At 40.3% G+C, this 21,632-nt stretch overlaps 1 protein-coding gene across 5 annotated transcripts in view; it reads right to left on the minus strand.

The window, feature by feature from the left end:
- LOC124262943 (leucine-rich repeat-containing protein 15-like) overlaps window positions 1-21,632 on the minus strand; it is a 61,535-nt gene that overhangs the window by 7,466 nt on the left and 32,437 nt on the right. For 4 of the 5 annotated variants that reach the window (XM_046697552.1, XM_046697554.1, XM_046697553.1 and 1 more), the window contains exon 2: window positions 13,545-13,690. The gene's annotated coding sequence lies outside the window, so the exon portion shown is untranslated. Of the gene's footprint in view, window positions 1-4,347; window positions 4,461-13,544; window positions 13,691-21,632 lie in introns of those variants that run through there. The other variant, XM_046697557.1, reaches the window with a different exon arrangement.

Genomic DNA, 21,632 nt, shown 5'->3' on the forward strand with positions numbered 1-21,632 from the left:
GACTATCGAGCAGTGTCAGGATACCCAGGCATCCAGGACTATCGAACAGTGTCAGGATACCCAGGCATCCAGGACTATCGAGCAGTGTCAGGATACCCAGGCATCCAGGACTATCGAGCAGTGTCAGGATACCCAGGCATCAGGACTATCGAACAGTGTCAGGATACCCAGGCATCCAGGACTATCGAGCAGTGTCAGGATACCCAGGGATCCAGGACTATCGAGCAGTGTCAGGATACCCAGGCATCCAGGACTATCGAACAGTGTCAGGATACCCAGGCATCCAGGACTATCGAGCAGTGTCAGGATACCCAGGCATCCAGGACTATCGAGCAGTGTCAGGATACCCAGGCATCCAGGACTATCGAACAGTGTCAGGATACCCAGGCATCCAGGACTATCGAGCAGTGTCAGGATACCCAGGCATCCAGGACTATCGAGCAGTGTCAGGATACCCAGGCATCCAGGACTATCGAACAGTGTCAGGATACCCAGGCATCCAGGACTATCGAGCAGTGTCAGGATACCCAGGCATCCAGGACTATCGAACAGTGTCAGGATACCCAGGCATCCAGGACTATCGAACAGTGTCAGGATACCCAGGCATCCAGGACTATCGAACAGTGTCAGGATACCCAGGCATCCAGGACTATCGAACAGTGTCAGGATACCCAGGGATCCAGGACTATTGAGCAGTGTCAGGATACCCAGGGATCCAGGACTATCGAGCAGTGTCAGGATACCCAGGCATCCAGGACTATCGAGCAGTGTCAGGATACCCAGGGATCCAGGACTATCGAGCAGTGTCAGGATACCCAGGCATCCAGGACTATCGAGCAGTGTCAGGATACCCAGGCATCCAGGACTATCGAGCAGTGTCAGGATACCCAGGGATCCAGGACTATCGAGCAGTGTCAGGATACCCAGGGATCCAGGACTATCGAGCAGTGTCAGGATACCCAGGCATACCCAGGACTATCGAGCAGTGTCAGGATACCCAGGCATCCAGGACTATCGAGCAGTGTCAGGATACCCAGGGATCCAGGACTATCGAGCAGTGTCAGGATACCCAGGCATCCAGGACTATCGAGCAGTGTCAGGATACCCAGGGATCCAGGACTATCGAGCAGTGTCAGGATACCCAGGCATCCAGGACTATCGAGCAGTGTCAGGATACCCAGGGATCCAGGACTATCGAACAGTGTCAGGATACCCAGGGATCCAGGACTATCGAGCAGTGTCAGGATACCCAGGGATCCAGGACTATCGAGCAGTGTCAGGATACCCAGGGATCCAGGACTATCGAGCAGTGTCAGGATACCCAGGCATCCAGGACTATCGAGCAGTGTCAGGATCCGGTTGTCCGACTTGCTGACTTGTTGATGAAGATCATTTTACCCCAGACACAGACAGGACATGAACATATCTTGGTCTGTTAGCGTGGCAAGTTTAACCATGATAGTTACAGGGCTTGCTGACTGGGTTCTTGAATGTCATTGTTTCCACATGGTATAGACTAAAACTCATTATGTCAGTCACTGGTTTGTCTGGTCCAGACTCTAACACTTAGTCATTCTTTATGACAAGCATGGGATTCCAAGGCTAGTTCTATCGCAGGCATAGACAGGGCATGAACATATTTTGGTGTGGATCGTCGTGTCCGTGCCACATATTCAACCTGAATGTTACTGTGACAATTTTCTCCTTGAACTGTCACTATTCCACCTGTACATTTATATACATTCCAGTCAATTTTATCCTTTCACTTTTCAAACAATTTCTGAACAATAAATGTCTTACGAATACAATGAAGAGTGAACACCACGCGTAATATCATATGCGAGGCCACGCAAAATGTAATATTTGCTGTTAGGGTAACGTGACATGACATTCAGTTTTATAGGCATTGAAGAGCAAATACTCCATAACTAATTCAGTCAACTTTCAAAACTTGAAAAGTTAAAGAAAAATATATTTATAATTGCACTCTTTTTCATGCAACGAACACAAACTAAAACATTAATGCCACAAAAGAATAGTGTATGTACAATCTCCTGCAGAACAGGGATAGCTCACACTACATACATGACAATTTATTTTGATAATTTTTTGGAAAATAAAAAATTGAAAATATTTTTGGTTTCACATTTTTCACACCTACTGAAGAGGACGTTTCCCTTAAGAATATAGATCTGTCTACCAAGAACTAAAACATTTAGCCTAAAAACTGTTTTCTTCACCATTTCCAGGTGAGAATATTTCAAGTCAGTTTGGAACACTATTACTTTTAATGGACCTTTAACATAAGAAATTATAGCAGTTACATAGGAAATCATGGCCTGGTCTCTACATAACACCAGTAATAATAAGGATTTTATATTAAAAAAAATCAAAAATATATTTTCAGCAGGTTTCTTGACAACTGGGAACCGTAGTTACATAATTTCAGAGTGGCAAGTGAACTGATACCAGAACCAAATTTAAATTTCTCTCGACCTTATCATGTTTATAGCGTGCACATTGCGGGGTCTGTTGTGTTCATTGTCTTGAGGTAGGGTTTATGAGGCGTTGAAAGTATTCAAGGTTCAGGATATCTGGCATTGAACTACTACGTTTATAGTCTCGCACTCTGTGACATGGAACAGTCATTATACAGGGATGAAAGCAGACGGAGAAATACACAACAGATAACCATTTGAAACACTTCACAATAAACATTATGTTCTTCTCATGCTCTATTTTAAGGCTAAACATAATAAACATCCCAACTTTCACATGACAGTAAAGTATCAAGATTAAGACATTTTCAACGTTTCGACTTGTCCGTTTATTTCTCTTTTTCATATGTTTTAACATCTGTATTGTGCCATGTGTAGGCAGACCAAACTTTGCACAGAAAATGACATGAGTAACCAAAAGATTAAATTTTTCAAATAAAGAGCCTTCAGTAAACTAAATCAGAAAAAAACATGGTCAGAATCCTGGGAAACTTTCAAACCTAGAGCATTTCCATAGGTCAGAGTGAGGGAATAATATTCAGTTATATCATATGTTATATTTGGGATTACACTTCCTCAGTAAAGTACAGATTCTAGAACTTTTGTTGGGCAGAGTCCCATCCGGGATTCGAACCCACACCCTCTGAGTTAGGCACCTAATTGCCAGCACACAAAGTCAGCCGACTAACCCGCTCAGCCACTGGGGCTTCCACTTGGAAGTCAGACAGCTGGTTGTCTAGACTGTGGACATTGTGTACCCCTCTGATAAGTGTAATATTCAGTTAATAGTACAGCATTCAACTTGGTACGACAGAAAAGCCCCAAAATATACAGGCCGGGGTCATTTACAAATTTGGTACTGACAAACCCAGAAACATAACAAGGCAAATCTGGACTTGAACTGTGAGAGGTTCCTGGCACACACAAGGGAGATAACTCTACAAAGGCAAAAAGCAGGTAACAATCCCAGAAACAATCAGGCCTTTAATCCTGGATTTCAAAGCAGGATCGCAGGTTCCTTGTACACCTAATTAAGAGGTGCAACTGTGCACAGTAAATGGTGGTACCACAGACAACTGGGACACAATGTGGTTCCTTAGCTACAGAACAGATTCTAAAAAGATGAAAGCAAGGACTTTCAAAAAAGGTCTGCTGTTGGTCTACAAGAAATGTCTAAGGTGTTATTCATTGTGAAACAATGTTCCAAGTGTAATACATTGTATATGTGGATAGTCAGGGAGGAACAGTGGTGTGCTATATTTAGACTTGTGCTACATTTAGACCTGAGTTCTGGAAGGTGGTACAGGTATATTTAAATAATGGCCTTCCACTATATTCTGACCCAGAGAGTTGGAGAGTCTTCTTGAGTTTTTTTCACAGGTATATAAAAGGGGAGGTTACTCTTGCCTCTGATCTCGCATTTCATATCAAGACACAAGATATCGAGATCATTCTTGGCTCGGACACTCAGGTTATTTTCGGAAATCTGACCATTTATGCAATGAGGGGACCATCACCATCATTGTCTTTATTGCAATAATCACTAATTTTCCTTAGTGATTTGTTTTAATTTGCAAACTTTGTTATTTTTAGAATATAAGTGTTGATTACATCCCATCCCTTTTTTTTTTTTAAATCATTTTTACTGAGTGTTTCAGGTTTACTTTTACTGATTGCTGACAACCAGCTAGCTGATGTAAACTTATGTTCTGATATTACAAATTACACACTCCAGATAAATGTGAGATGTATTTTTACAAAAATAAACAAAATTGTTGATACATTAACGTATTTCCTTAAAAGGAATCTCAACACTGCCAGTGCATTCAAAGATCAACAAAAGACGTACCTGTGCTATACATGCAAGCTTCAGCTGTAATAAAGTCAGCCGCAAAATGTCAACATTCTCGCCTACTGTATCATCCCACTGTATACGACCATGTTGTACCTCCGGCGACAACGTCGTCGTACTTGTGACAGCTGTCGGTAACTCCCACGCAGCAACATTCACCCCATAAACATCCAATCAGCTTGTCTGTTACAAAGGGTGTTCGGCCATGCGTGACAATCCCTCAAGCATGTCACTGACTTGAGTAACTACCAATGTCTGCTCACCTAATTAGAGAGCCAATATTGTTGTTCTAACTGCCACTTAAGACGTAAGGCTACTCAAGTTTATAATTTGCTTCACAACCACAAGTTGACGACTACACATAGCAGAAATATAAAAACATTTTGTTTAAATTAACTCTATTTGTTTAAAACATCCTTTTCCTTAGATATTTGCTTATAATCACATGCTTCTCATATTTTATAATGGAGTGAGTGAGTTTGGTTTTACGCCGCTTTTAGCAATATTCCAGCACTATCACGGAGGGGGACACCAGAATTGGGCTTGACACATTGTGCCCATGTGGGGAATCGAATCTGAGTCTTCAGCGTGACAAGCGAACGCTTTAACCACTAGGCTACCCCACCGCCCCATTATAATGGAGGGTGAGAGAGGGTTCTGGCATGCCCAAAGAACTTGGCCTAAGGTTATGAAATTTGTTGGGGTCATATCAGGGATTTACTTCGAGTCCTGTATTTGAGGGTCCCTGGGACTCATGCTTATAAATTTCAGGGGTTCTGGACAACAAAATGGGGGTCCCAGACACTTAAATATTATTATTAATACTGTTATTGTATTGTGTATCATGATCATCACACTGTTACAGTAATTAAATTGCAAATGATACCATAACCCAGCTAGTAGCAAACTCAGTGATAACTTATAGTTACTTGATTGGAATTTTTACAAAATGTTCGGACTTTTCCTGTGGCCCTGTGGATGCGCTAATAAAGTTTGTTGCGTCCATTGTCAATACCTATGAGTATAGGACGCAGGAATTCGCGTCCTGTAAATCCCTGCATATACAGTGAGATATGTATATAAACAGTCAGGTAGTTACTGCCACGATACGTTCACTGTTTACAAACAAACATGGCATCGTCTTTATTCATAAAACAATCAGTCATGTGATATCATGACATCATTTTTCTTGAAACTGTGAAAATCTAGACACACCACATATTCTACACTTGCATGGACTTTCTTGGTCTGTATGACAGGCTAGTAGTGTTTGTAAGGCACAACATGTGTTTCAACAACAGACTTAAGAATGACAATAATATAAAGAGATCATCATACCTGTCTGTTTTGGGAAGGTAAATAGCCTATACTAGGAGCAAACAGTACGTACTGAGCTCATAAGGCTTGCTAAATAAACAAAGAGTCCAAATACAGGTTATTGGTCATAAATAAACCTTGTGCAACAACCTCCATGCTATGTTATATCAAATTCTGTTTTAGGAAATTAACTTCTGAATCAATGCTGACAATTGTTATTTTAGCTTTTAAACCCCCTGAATATCCCAACTCTTTGGGGCCCTTTTCACTTTAATAGGAATCATTCATTTCCACCAAAATTATCTCTTATATTCAGAGACTGAGCATTTGTCTAAAGGAGACACCACATGTGTCATTGAGGTTCTGTGTTGGGGAGAACCGAAGGTCAGAATCTCAGGAGTCAAGCTGCCAAACACGGTCACCCATCCAACTGCACACCACACACAGTAGTTTCTGACTAGTTTAATGTTACATGAATCTCACAAACACAGAAATACTGTCATAAGTCCTCATGAGTGAGTGAGTGAGTTTAGTTTTAGGCTGCTTTTAGCACTATTCCAGCAATATCACGGCAGGGGCTTCACACATTGTACCCATGTGGGGAATCAAGCCAAGGTCCTCGAGTACCTTAACCACTTGGCCACCCCACCACCCCCATAAGTCCTCATACATCAAGCTGGTATTGACACAGCGAAGAATACCTGTGTACCTGATGAACTCGCGCAACTATATGTTATCAAAGCCCAGCACCCAACACTGTCAGATGTATATCTTACATAAATGGGGGACACTGAACCCTCCCCCTACTTTCACATCAAGCATGTATTTATCAACCGCACCACTCAATCCATCCATTCAACACTCTCACACTCAGTCACAACTATTCAGGAAATCATGTCGAATGCACTTGTGAACTCAACAAAAAACAAATCCAATTTCAAAAGTGAAATTTAAAATTCATTTCAAATGATTCAAACGTATAATTTCACACCTTCAAACACGTTAAAAAACAAGACAATGTCACTTCAACTACTTATCAGAGTTGGGTGATGTTCTCAAGAGTGTCATATTTGCCACGTTTGCCGTACAATAATACAATATGATATATGTGTATCCTCCCAAACCCCGGGGCTAAATACCATGATAACATCAAAACTTTTTAAAATCCACGTCAAGGACGGGTAACTCTTGTTGAAAACCACGACCAACGTGTCATGAAGCTAGCATGCGTGACTAAGGGCTCTTCAACGGCCAAGTTAACCATTGATAATGTTTCTTTTCTACCATAATCTGTCGAGTAAATCCTTCCCCCTCCTTGCGTGTCCCCCTTCCCCTCCTTGTACAGGTAACGCTGCAGCTATGTAAGCTAATATTGTGCCTGCTGGTGTATTGGGGATCCATCTTGAAACCAGGCTGACAGGAATATAGGAAGTCTGGGACCACTTAAAAATGATGATATTCAGTAGTTTACTGAACCTTAGCATGGAGGTGTAGTAGCTTTGCGGTTAATGTGTTCGCTTGTCAAATCGAAGGCCCGAGTTCAATTTCCCAATGGGTACAATACAATAGTCCATTTCTGGTCTAATATTGTTTGAATATTGCTAATTCACTGATAGACTCCTCAATTCCTGCCACAAATGACATATACAGGTGACCACTGTTTCACACAAAGTGGGTCCTGTCACAGGAGTGCCATTTTACTACAATCTGACAAAATAAACCGAAAAAAGTTAACGATCAGGAATTTTTCAGGAATATGTTTCTGTAGTAAAGACTCGGCACACACAATTTCACAAAAACACCCAAAACAATATTCCTCGGGTTTTTTTAGTATATAAAAATAATTAATAATAATAAAAAAATTAAAAAACCAACTCACCCAATGTCACAGTCATAACTAATTGGTGGTCCCTTTAAGTGCACTATAACCATAGTTTACAGTCAGTGAGTGAGTGAGTGCCTTAGGTTTTACGCTGCTCTTAGCAATATTCCAGCAATGTCACAGCAGGGCACACCACAAAATGGCTTCACAAATTGTACCTATATGGAGAATCGAACCCGGGTCTTCGGGCGTGATGAGCAAACGCTTTAACCACTGAGCTACCCCACCGCCCCGAAAAACATAAAGATACCTCAGGTATGTACAACCAGCCTAATTCTGCATGTTACAAAAGACGTTGTTATGACACAGAAAATATCTGGTTAGCCACACTAGTAATTCCACTCAGTTGTCGGCACACACTCTCACAGCCACCTGCACAACCATCAACATGTATGAAATATGTAACACTTTCCACAAGACAGATTATTCTCATAACATCACGATAGATTCTTTTTGTGACAAATGTTGTATACGTGAGAGAATATGTAATTTAATCGCAGTCATTGTTGTTGATGATTACATGGCCACAGGCTAAAGGGAAACAGTCGAAAATATAATGGGTAAACGTCCTTCACAATACTGTGAGCATGATGCGATTTGACTCTCACAGGTCTTCATATGTAGCAGGTGCTTGGTATACAACGCCATCACTGATAGACTCGTCAAATCCTTCCATACATGACAGGTGACAACAGTTTCACACAAATGAGGTGCTGTCACAGGAGTGTCGCTATACGACAACCGGACAAAATACAGTCATCCCTCGCAATAACGCTCTTCGCGATACCGCGGATTCGGTTAAACCGCGGGGTAATCCGTGGCTCCCATATAAAAGTTGCCCAGTGATCACACATATTCACGTCATCGAAAATAGCACATAAACAAATCCACTGTTGAGCTCTGGTTAATCACGTTGTAAACTAGTGAAATTCAATTAACAGTGTTTATCGTACATATCCATGTTTTTTCAGATGCTTAAAACATGCAGGGTTTTTTTCAATAATAATAGATGAACAGCGAAACATCATAATGACTTTATCCTTAAGACATGTCAATCATCAGACGAGTACTTACAACGTTTGCTATGATGCAACACACCGCGTAATTGCACGGGTAAACACCGCCATCTGGGAATGTATGATGTCAGAAAACACATTTTATTGATTAAATTCAATCCCATTTTCAATCATTAAAACTGTTTACAATAACAACGGAGAAACCGTGAGTGAAATGGCATTACCTCATTCCATACAACGCCCGCTTACCACATTCGTGAGGGTCCGTTTTTCGCGCCTACCGCGATAGCACCAATTTCACATTTTTCTCACCAATCACTTGCAATCACAGCCTTGTCATCCTTGACCCCAAGACCCACGTTATTTACTCATTGAAGTCATATTTGACAATTAATTACCGACATTTTGTTTTTACAATCAAAGTGGCACGTACTGCGGGAAGTCAGGGGTGACTTGTCAAACTGTCTCCTACGTAAAATGTATCCAGGCTGAGGTAACCCAAAGTGCTTAGCAATGCTAATTATTATGTTAAATATGTTTGTAGAAAACATGCATTATACTTATACGATAGCAATATATAAGATCTCTGTTAGAATAACTGCTTGACATATAAATTATTCTGATAATGGAATAGAAATTCTTTGATGTTGTATTTTCGGATCGTTTTTAACTGAATCACCGGTACATTGAAACAAAACACCGATCTGTGCCCAGCTGATTGCTATTTCCGGCTTAGTTGAATAACAGGTAGCATGACAGGAACAACAACTGAATTATCATGTCTTGTGATTTTTGATTGCAAGTTTCATGTACATACATCTATTTTCATTTACAAAGTTTGTTTTTTTTTTCACCTCCAACAATACGATACAGTTTTGACTGGGCACAATACATGAAATACCAGTTTTGTTATGTCCATGGAAAATATGATTTTACTTGGCCTTTGTTCCGAGTTATGTAATCGTTACTATAACGCAGGTGTCTAATAACGCGGGGGGGTCATCCATGGACCCCAAGACCCGCGTTATCGATCATGAATGTTTTGGGGAATATGTTTCTGTAGTGAAGACTCAACACACAATTTCACAAAAACATCACCCAAAATATTCCTGATCCTTCTTTTGTTCTGTATATAAAAATCATTAATAATAATTTTAAAAAAACGGGTCTTCGGCATGACAAGCAAATGCTTTTAACCACTAGGCTACCCCACCTAGTTAAAGTTAGCGATGGACTGAGAATGGTTGTTAATCTCCATTACACGAAACAAGCTCGGTTTGTGTGTACTCATGCAACCATTGTTGATTCTATATTTATACTGGATAAATTATCTTCTCACTTTAAACACATCTCAAAATATCCACAGTAAACACTGCACCTACCTAAGTGAATCTTGAAAAAGCACCTGTATCTATACCTGAGCATGTTTAAGCTCAAACAGACCAGGCAGCAAAAAGTGAACATGTCTACGATGAGATGAACATGATAAAGCAGGTATTATTTGAACTTTTATGTCTCTTCCCCACATATACTGTCTGCCTGTATCACCTATGTACAAACGTCAGTCATGTTCCCCCAAAGTAAATGAACCTCGAGACGATACGACTCCACTGAACGATTCAGTCACAATTAAACATTATTAAAAAACTGTTCAGGCTCAATTCAAACTTATTTTATTTGAACTAAAGCTTTCAGACGATGAAACTCCTTAGGTAGCGAGGTGAAATGGGGGTTAAATGTAGTCTCCAGCATTACTGCACATATATTCTGTGGTACATGAAAGTTTGTATGGCTGCTTGTACTTTGTTTATCGAGTGAGTGAGTGAGTGAGTTAGTTTACTTTTATGCCACTCTTAGCAATATTCCAGGAACATCGTGATGAGGAACACAAGAAATGGGCTTCACACATTTTGCCCATCTGGGAAATCGAACCCATGGTCTTCACCGTGATGAGTGAACGCCTTAACCACTAGGCTACCCCACCACCCCTGTACTTTATCGACTGACTGACTGACTGAGTTTGGTTTTACGCCGCTTTTAGCAATATTCCAGCAACATCACGGCGGGGCACACCAGAAATGGGCTTCACACGTACTTTATCGAATATATGTTGGTTTCATATAGCTAGGCAGCCCGATGTACAATCTGCAGTTTAACATGGACAGTGTACTGACACCAAGCTCACCGGTCTTTGCTTCATCCCCTTTATTCCAAGTGCCAGGCAGGGTAACATCAAGTACCATATCTTTAACTTGTTTCGGTGTGATGGTGACAGGGATCAAACCAGACCTACTCTGTGGGTATATGCTCTATATCCAAGACCACAGACATAGGTTCATCTGACCAGTGACTCTGAGCTGACCAATATTTTCTTGAGCCATTACAGTGCCAGGCAGGGTAACACCAAGTACCATCTCTTAACAAAATCAAATCTCAACACTTCTAAAATGCATCCCATTCCTCAGTGCAAAATCACTTCAAGTGAACAAACTGAACGCTTTCAGGCGATAACAACTCCAGACTACAAAAGTTGACCCATCTGTGCAGGTGAAAAATATGCAGAGGTGATCCAGTATGAATACCCTGAAGCAAATCCACATACACCATGTTGTATTCTCCATTCAGGCAGAGCTAACAAATCCAAAATGCTTCGGGCATGTTCAAGTGTGGGTATTTGTACATCTTCACTAGGAGCACACTCCACAGGAATGAGGGGCGGTGGGGTAGCCTTGTTGTTAAAGCGTTGGCTCGTCACGCCGAAGACCCGGGTTCAAATCCCTACATGGGTACAATGTGTGAAGCCCATTTCTGGTGTCCCCGGCCGTGATGTTGCTGGAATATTGCTAAAAGCGCCGTAAAACCAAACTCAGTCAGTCAGTCCACAGGAATGAGTGAGTGAGTTGGGTTTTACGCCACTTTTAGCAATATTCCAGCAGCATTGCATCAATATCACAGCGAGGAACAGGAGAAATGGGCTTCACATATTGTACCCATGTGGAGAATCGAACCCGGACCTTCGGTGTGATGAACACTTTAGTTTAGCTATATCTCAAATATGCAATCTCAATATCTTGAGTTGAAGAAATTTCTTTGAATATTGATCAAGTACCACAGAAACCTCCCTCACACCCTCTATCTACAAAACACTGACACAAACAGATGTCTCGGTTTCTTAATGAAATGTTCCGGGTTAAAACAAAGCCATTGAAACCAGATTTCTTACTTCAAACCCTGTCAACCTGGATATTACCGTAACTTACACCTTTGATGGGAGTTGTCACTCCAAGCACTCATGTCAAACAAGGCGGGCACATTTGTCACAATTTAAGACACCTTGTACCAAATGTTTTGGAAAAAAAGACTGAAAAAGCTCAACAGAGGTGATGAAGAGATAAAGTATCACAGCAACACAATCCTCGACACTTGCGAGTCCTTCAGACTGAATTACCTCTGTGGTGTATCTCCGATAACAAGTATGTTGTATATACCTACACAAGAACAAAACAGAAACATTTCACAGAGTTTAGGCCCAGGATTACCTTTACACCAACAAGCAGTGCCAGATAATACTTCAAAAGTCACACTTATTGTTTTCAAAGATTTTGACCATAGTGAGTGAGTGAGTGAGTGAGTTTGGTTTTACGCCGCTTTTAGCAATATTCCAGCAATATCACGGCGGGGGACACCAGAAATGAGCTTCACAAAATGTACCCATGTGGGGATTCGAACCCGGGTCTTCGGCGTGACGAGCGAACGCTTTAACCACTAGGCTACCCCACCGCCCTGATTCTGACCATATCTTAAGGGGTATTGTACAGGGTTAGATCTGGATAACTGGTAAGTCTTGATCTGAAACCATTTAAAACCTGCATTGTTTGACTAAAAACAGTATCATGTCAGTATAGTTCAGGAGACATTCATTATGCAGAATGAGTAGAATAGAGATAGATCATAACTCATTCAGTTTAAGTTTTTATACGATAAATTTTCAACAGGTTTCAATTGTACTATTTTCAATTGAAGCCGTCAGTAAATGAATTGAATGTTTTTGACATGCTACTTATGTCTGGTCAGAAAATTGAACAAAACACTGCCTTTCATTCATTTCATTTTGGGGAATTATGTATTCATAATGCAAGTTTGAACAAGCATTCATTCATTTCATTTTGGGGAATTATGTATTCATAATGCAAGTTTGAACAAGCATTCATTCATTTCATTTTGGGGAATTATGTATTCATAATGCGAGTTTGAACAAGCATTCGGCCTGCAGTATTTGTCATGCAGAATACGTGTCTTTAGAGACTGCTATTAGAATCAAAGCAGTCAAACAAATAAAACAGGTTCTAATTGCTGTGTTTCGAAAAGACAGTAGCAATATCCCTTTGTAAAAGGTACACCCTTTGTTACTTTAGACCCTGGCACTTGAAACTCTGCAAACAACGGTAATAAGATAGCGGGTAGAAGGCTTCCCTGCCCAGATGCCAACTACAGGAGAATTTCAAGGGTGCATTCTTTGATCATTCAATCACCTCATGCAGACAATTGAGATAAAATTTGCAAAAAAAAGGAAGTTGATTTTATTATTTGGTTTGTCCAACTTCTAACAGTAGGGGTACATGTATCAATTTGTCAAAATTGAATAGTTGTTTGAACGTTAAAGGAGAATACGAACGAAAACAAAATTTTAGATATATTGTAAAGGATATTCTAAAAGTCACATTCCGTGATTAAAATTGAACAAAAAGTTTGTAGCAATAAAAACACAAAAACGTACTCGTATTTCCGCCTATTACGGAAACACCCGACGTTTAATGAGCAGAGGGGGTATCAATTCACTCGTATTCTCCTTTAATGCCATACCAAGCAATAATCTGAATCAACCCATGCAAACAGCACCTGATGATACGGGTAGGTGGGTGAGTGACTGATCTGTAGATCCTGCCATGTCAAGGGACACAACTCTCCAACGTACTCACCTATACTGTAAGTATGTCATGGTGTATCCCACCTCCCACTATGGCAGAGTAGGCATTGACATTGCTGTAAGTATCCTTACATCTGATTGGTCAATACAGCTGATAGTATCCTTAGATCAGATTGGATGATATGTCTCAGCTCTGACCTGCAACAAAGAAAACAATAATAAGACCAAAAAGAATCAAATCAAAGAATATCAGATATGTCACAATTCCTCATCTCATACACATCCTGGAATTGGAAATTCCTGGTACCTTAATTTCTTATTCCTTAGGATCCAACAATCCAATGCCATATTTGCCTTTAATCTGAATCTTGAGTGTGTTTTTCACCTTAGTGGTGGGCACTTAGACCTGTGTTACTTCCTCCCATACTAAATGACACACAATGTTATAATGATATACTGTTCAAATCATTCACTTCTACCAATCAGGGGGTGGTGGGGTAGCCTAGTGGTTAAAGCGTTGGCTCGTCACGCCGAAGACCCGGGTTTGAATCCCCACATGGGTACAATGTGTGAAGTCCATTTCAGGTGTCCCCCGCCGTGATGTTGCTGGAATATTGGTAAAAGCAGCGTAAAACCAAACTCAGTCAGTCAGTCAGTCCACCAATCAGAAATTGTAAACCCATGGCTCCTGCATTACCTCACTTATCGAAATGGCACATTGGGATATAACAGGAACACTGTTGACAGTTTGAGGGTTATTACATGTATAGTTGCATGGTATCATTGGTGTAGGTATACATTAGATATATAAAAACAAGAGCTATAAAAACAACTACAGATTTCTGCTCCAGGATTGTTTAAAAGCAACAGTTGTATTTGGAGACCAATATTCATGAATGTACTCAGAGGATGGATGCAGGTGTGTGTACGCATTAGTGTTGGGAATTGGTTGAAATCTCACAATTGATGATAGCTTCATTACCAACGAACAATCATGGAAAAAAATTGGTTAGCGTCACGTTTCAGATTTTCCTATCCAGGTTGTTATTGCAGCTATGTATAACATGATGCAACTTGCTACTTTAAATTGATGACTTATATATCATGAACATAAACTTCCTGGAGTCTTCAAGAAATATTCAGTCATGGCTTTTCAGTTAGTGAAGTGAGTTTTCTAAGAATTAAACACGTTTTCAGGCACTGACAACTTTAACGATATGTTCCATTGTCAAGTATTTCAAAGACTAAAAATGTAGTTAAAAAATCGTTTGTGTTTGATTATGAGAAAATTTGATCGATTGCTTGGTCGTTTGGTCACTGCAACCAATCTTCGATTATTTCAATTAATCGGAACACCACTAGTACGCATAACACCATACCACCCTTCTTCGAACATAACCTAACATTCACACTTCGAGAGTTTCACAGGTGATGAGATACAGTAAACTCATAAAAGATAAACAATACTAAAACTAAATAATGGTGACAACTGTCAACAAAATTACACGTTTTTCAAACAATGAATTGCGAAATCATACAAAATCATTGAAGCAGAGCCTTCACCTGAATCAGCTGTAATATCAGAAAGTGACTTAATCACATTTTCAGGTTGGGCCTTGTAAACAACAAAACTCATCTAGCTCTTCTTTGTGCATCTAAACAAATGTCTGTTTACATCCTAATTACAATCACCCATCATCTAACAAACAATCCTAATTCCTGATTAAACAAAATCATTCAAATACACAACAGACACCTCAATATTTACCTTACATGACCAACAATCAATTTCCAATATTGACCTGCAAACCTCCTGAAGGGACACTGTCTTATGCACTCCTTCCTTCAGGGCAGCCCACATATGTACACTTTCATCTGATTGGATTATTTACACACCAATTAGCCAATGAGGGTGTTGATAACACAAAGCCCTTCCAGCAGCCATAAACCCATTAGTCACAATGAGGTACTAAAGGGACCAATCAGACACAACAAAGGAGCTGTTCTCAACTGTGATTGGATTATGTAACATAGCCTGGAACCAGGGCCTAATGGTTCACACTCTTGTGGCAACCTCCATAAAACCAGCACCATCTATTGTTGCTGATCACTCAACTGGCAGAAAACCACACCTTTTGGCAAAGCTGGTTACTGACAAAGTCGTAAATAATTTTAGGAGGTCTTTGATCTTCATCTTGATGAGATTAAGTGAGAGTTTTTGTGAAAACATTCCACACTATCATGAAGACCTCTCCATATGGACAGTATTTCAGCTGCATTGTCCATCAAGGAGATGTCGAAATTGATTTATAAACAAGTAATGTCCTTTGTGCTGGAGGGTCCAGACTTGCCACAGTGTATCCTCGTAAAGTTCTTCCAAACACCATTGACAGATAATCAGTTAATGGATATATAATACTCAAAAAAGGTAAATTAACATCCAATTCTTCATTGAGAGGGTATTTTAGTAGTACATCACCTAGTGTATTTATTTGTTTGTGTCGTGTTACATCACTGGAATACAAATAAATCATTTGTCTGATCATCATCATCATGAAACAAACTCTATTCCTGCAGTAATGCCCGAGCCAATAGTGCAGAGTGCAGATATTTTCAGCGTAGCAGAGGCAGGAGGACAATCATGGTTTCCCTTTCTTTCTTGTGATTCTTCTAACACAAGTCCTTCAAATAAACACCTGACATACATGATAAGGAATTTTCATCAATCACTAGGCAACAACAGGTGGGCACAGTTTGGTTTCCCTCTGTGCAAACTGTCAACATTTGTAACCATGGTAACTGTTGTTGTTCACTCCGATAACATTCACAAGGAACTGAAAGGTTATGGCCCAGTGTGACATTTATTCAACGAACCTTTCACTACATAAAAAATTTGAATTAGGAAGAAACAGTTAATTGTTACTGAACAAAAAGTTTCACTATTTCTTGGAACAATCTACATTCACAATTAGAACACATTGAAATACATTTAATATTTAATTGACTACTTTAACCTGTGCAATTTAAAAAGAAATAATACATTTTTAAAAATATTTACATTTGCATAAGATTTTTTCTCACAAGATGTCACAATTTCTCATAACAACATATACAGTTGTGAAACGAGACAAAAATATTGGTGTACTTATGAGAATTGGAAGAAAATATTCCTTTTTATTCCTTTTAAACAATTTTATTAGTTGTCTTCTCCAATGCCACAATTTCTCATTACATTCTTCATGTCTATCTAACCTGAGACAAGTAAAAGTGACAATGTGGTCCCTCAAACCACACCCACCTGTCAATCACTGTGAAGTATACCATATATTTAGATACACTGTGTCAATTGCATGTCAATTTCAGGTGTGTTGACATCTATATGGTTTTTGGCCCAAGTTAATCCTTCCAAAAACAACCCTCCCTTAGTGTAGGAGTGCTAATGCCTGTTTATAGGTGGGTGGTAGGAATATGCTGTACCATTGCTTTGATTGTAAATTGGCAGTGTATAGGAACAGGTCCCATGCTAAACAGGTGTGTTGTTATTAGAAGTTGGTATTTATGTACAAGCACTTCAAACTCAATTACAGCTGTTTACTCAGTTGCCTTGGCAAATAGCTTGTGGGTTTTCCAGGTTAGAATTGGTCCCCAGGAAACTTTCAAGATCACATGACTTGATCAGGTGACTTGACCAGGTGATATGGTTACCTTATGATATTCCAGGTATATGATGTCAGGCTATGAATAATGTCTGGACCAGACAATCCAGTGACTGGCCATCATCGTCAGCTATATCATGTGAGGCTATGAATAATGTCTGGACCAGACAATCCAGTGACTGCCATCATCGTCAGCTATATGATGGAAGGCTATGAATAATGTCTGGACCACACAATCCAGTGACAGACACTGACAAACAACGATCCACGCCATCATCGGCAGCTATATGATGGAAGGCTATGAATAATGTCTGGACCAGACAATCCAGTGACTGGCCATCATCGTCAGCTGTATCATGTGAGGCTATGAATAATGTCTGGACCAGACAATCCAGTGACTGCCATCATCGTCAGCTATATGATGGAAGGCTATGAATAATGTCTGGACCACACAATCCAGTGACAGACACTGACAAACAACGATCCACGCCATCATCGGCAGCTATATGATGGAAGGCTATGAATAATGTCTGGACCAGACAATCCAGTGACTGGCCATCATCGTCAGCTGTATCATGTGAGGCTATGAATAATGTCTGGACCAGACAATCCAGTGACAGCCATCATTGTCAGCTATATGATGGAAGGCTATGAATAATGTCTGGACCACACAATCCAGTGACAGACACTGACAAACAACGATCCACGCCATCACAGTCAGCTATATGATGGAAGGCTATGAATAATGTCTGGACCAGACCATCCAGTGACTGGCACTGCGAACAACGATCCATGCCATCATCGTCAGCTATATGATGTCAGGTTATGAATAATGTCTGGACCACACAATCCAGTGACTGCCATCATCGTCAGCTATATGATGTCAGGTTATGAATAATGTCTGGACCAGACCATCCAGTGACTGGATCTGTGAACAACGATCCACGCCATCATTGTCAGCTATATGATGTCAGGTTATGAATAATGTCTGGACCACACAATCCAGTGACAGACACTCCAAACAACGATCCACGCCATCATCGTCAGCTATATGATGTCAGGTTATGAATAATGTCTGGACCAGACAATCCAGTGACTGCCATCATCGTCAGCTATATGATGTCAGGTTATGAATGTCTGGACCAGACAATCCAGTGACTGCCATCATCGTCAGCTATATGATGTCAGGTTATGAATAATGTCTGGACCAGACAATCCAGTGACTGGCTCTGTGAACAACGATCCACGCCATCATTGTCAGCTATATGATGTCAGGTTATGAATAATGTCTGGACCAGACCATCCAGTGACTGGCTCAGTGAACAACGATCCACGCCATCATCGTCAGCTATATGATGTCAGGTTATGAATAATGTCTGGACCAGACAATCCAGTGACTGCCATCATCGTCAGCTATATGATGTCAGGTTATGAATAATGTCTGGACCAGACAATCCAGTGACTGCCATCATCGTCAGCTATATGATGTCAGGTTATGAATAATGTCTGGACCAGACAATCCAGTGACTGGCTCTGTGAACAACGATCCACGCCATCATTGTCAGCTATATGATGTCAGGTTATGAATAATGTCTGGACCAGACAATCCAGTGACTGCCATCATCGTCAGCTATATGATGTCAGGTTATGAATAATGTCTGGACCAGACAATCCAGTGACTGGCTCTGTGAACAACGATCCACGCCATCATTGTCAGCTATATGATGTCAGCCTATGAATAATGTCTGGACCAGACCATCCAGTGACTGGCACTGTGAACAACGATCCATGCCATCATTGTCAGCTATATGATGTCAGGCTATGAATAATGTCTGGACCACACAATCCAGTGACTGCCATCATCGTCAGCTATATGATGTCAGGCTATGAGTAATGTCTGGACCAGACAATCCAGTGACTGGCTCTGTGAACAACGATCCATGCCATCATTGTCAGCTATATGATGTCAGCCTATGAATGATGTCTGGACCAGACAATCCAGTGACAGACACTGCAAACAACGATCCACGCCATCATTGTACAGTGACAGCCAACCACTGCACATCGCCACATGATCCATCTTACCTTCCCGCACAGCCAGCTTAAGTTGCACGGATGTGATGACGTTTAATCAACCAAGTAAGCATGTCGCACAGACCTCCCAATCAATTTAGACACCTCTTAAACCCAGCATGAGTTGCTAGGGAACAAGTCTACCCTGAATCCCCACAGAGAATCGGAACAATACGTTGATGCAAGCCAGGTGTTTTGTCGTCAAGCAGGTGGATTATTTTGGTGACAGAGGTCAAGTAGAACGAAACAGAATGTCATCGTGTTCAAACGCTGACAGACTTCAACCAGATCGTTGTGAAATTCAGATCAACTGGATGCAACATGCTACCTAATGTTTCAACAAACACAACATAACATTACATGGTTGCAGAAACACAGGTGAGCATGGGGAGGGAGTTGGGGAGGTCCACTTGACAAAGACCAATATGAGCAAGTTTAGTTTTACGCCGCTTTTAGCAATACTCCAGCAGTATTATGGCAAGGGACACCGGAAATTGGCTTCACACATTGTACCCATGTGGGGAATCAAACCTGGGTATTCAGCGTGACGAGCGAACGCTTTAACCACTAGGCTACCCCACCGCCAATATGAACATGAAGCACATGGTTATAGAAACAGAAAAATATGTTCTCACTGCAAAAACCTTAAGGTATGTGCTTCTATTAAATCAGGCTTGTTACATTATTAACTTGTCATTTTATTGTCTGTAGATTTAATACCATCAAGGGTTTGAAATGTTTATCATTCTCATCACATAATGAACACAAAGCTCAACATCCCCCTGAACTAACACATGTCATGGTGATCCTTCTACAGAAGATGACACAAAGATCATTACATAATCCCATGATCCGTGAAGAATCCTTCAGATCCTATTGTTTACTTAACCTTTCATCAAAATTTAATTAAGTATTTAATTATTCATGGTAAACACACACATGGCTCATGGTGTAACGGTGCTGCAGAACAAACGTGAAAAGTTTTATAGTTTCTCGTTATTGTAAACTATGTAACGCTTGAGGAAACATGAAACAATTCATTCATTAGCTGAAAAAATATCTACGTGAATCTCTTTGATATCGTGATCCGTTATGGATCAAATCAGTCTCCATGAACACTAAATGGGTGACAGTGGGGAATAAAACTGATATCGTATAAATAATTGTTACTGTAACATGAAATACAAGATTTATTCAACAGGATCAATTCTGGCTTATGGCTAATCTGTCCAATCAGTAATTAACTGCCTGGCTTGATTGAAAATTCAGAGCATGAATGTTTTATCAGTGTTATTACCTGGAGTGAAGCTTAATTAATATTCATGTGAACAACTGTTATGGAAAAATGAAATACATAGAATTTGTTAAACTGGTTTTGCCCCAGGGTTAAAGGAATATATGTTTCTAATGGTCCAGAAAGAGATATTCATCGCTAGTATTCCACTGCAGTATTCTCAACAGGCATCTCTGTGGAGCCTGGGGATAGTCAAGATCCACAAAAATTGTCTGTGATGAAAATCAGACATAAGTGAACTGTCTAAACTTACATTTATATTTCAGTTGAATGTAAAATGCACATTTGATAGATCAGAATTAACAGACAGTTTTTTAACATGTATGGGAGTGAATGTTATTTGCATTAATTCTTTTTTTGTTTCACGTCGAGGATCCACACAGTAATATTTAACTCAGTCAGACCCCATCATCCACTGGTGAATGAGTGAGTGAGTTTAGTTTTACTCCACCTTTTAGCAATATTCCCGCAATATCACGAGAGGGGACACCAGAAATGGGCTTCACACATTGTGCCCATGTGGGGAATCAAACCCGGGTCTTCAGAGTGACGAGCGAATGCTTTAACCACTAGGCTACCCCACTGGTGAGAACAGTGTCTTTCGGAACTTGATGGAACCTGCTTCGCTCTGGTCAAAATGTACAAATATTGTTGACTGCTGTGCATCAAATACATGAACAATTTCATTTAAGTCGGAGCAGTAGAAATTCATTTTTTTAAGGATAGTTCAGTAGATGAGGTGAAAGTTTATTTCTACTAGTCCTCAGAATTTGCACTGTTGCATGCTTGAAGAAGACAAAAATGTGTATATACTTCCTGTCAGTTCCAGTCTGTGACAAAACTAAGCAACAAGAAATGATTCTCAGGCTGGTGGCCTAACATGCATTCAGAGCTTCAACTAGAGCTTCTTTTAATCAAACAATCATCAAACAGATCTACCTCCAGTAAAAAATACATTTTTAGAGTATCTGAACATTGATAGCCACATATGCCTTCAACATCAAAGCCTATAAATCAACGCAGAGGGTACAATTTGTCAGACAATACTAGATAACCAACTACATACACTGTGTACGAGCATATGCCATTAAACGTCACGGCCCAGCTATAATGATAC

Source organism: Haliotis rubra, unplaced genomic scaffold, assembly GCF_003918875.1.
Source record: "Haliotis rubra isolate DU_JTF1 unplaced genomic scaffold, ASM391887v1 Scf860, whole genome shotgun sequence".
Classification (NCBI taxonomy): Eukaryota; Metazoa; Mollusca; class Gastropoda; order Lepetellida; family Haliotidae; genus Haliotis; species Haliotis rubra.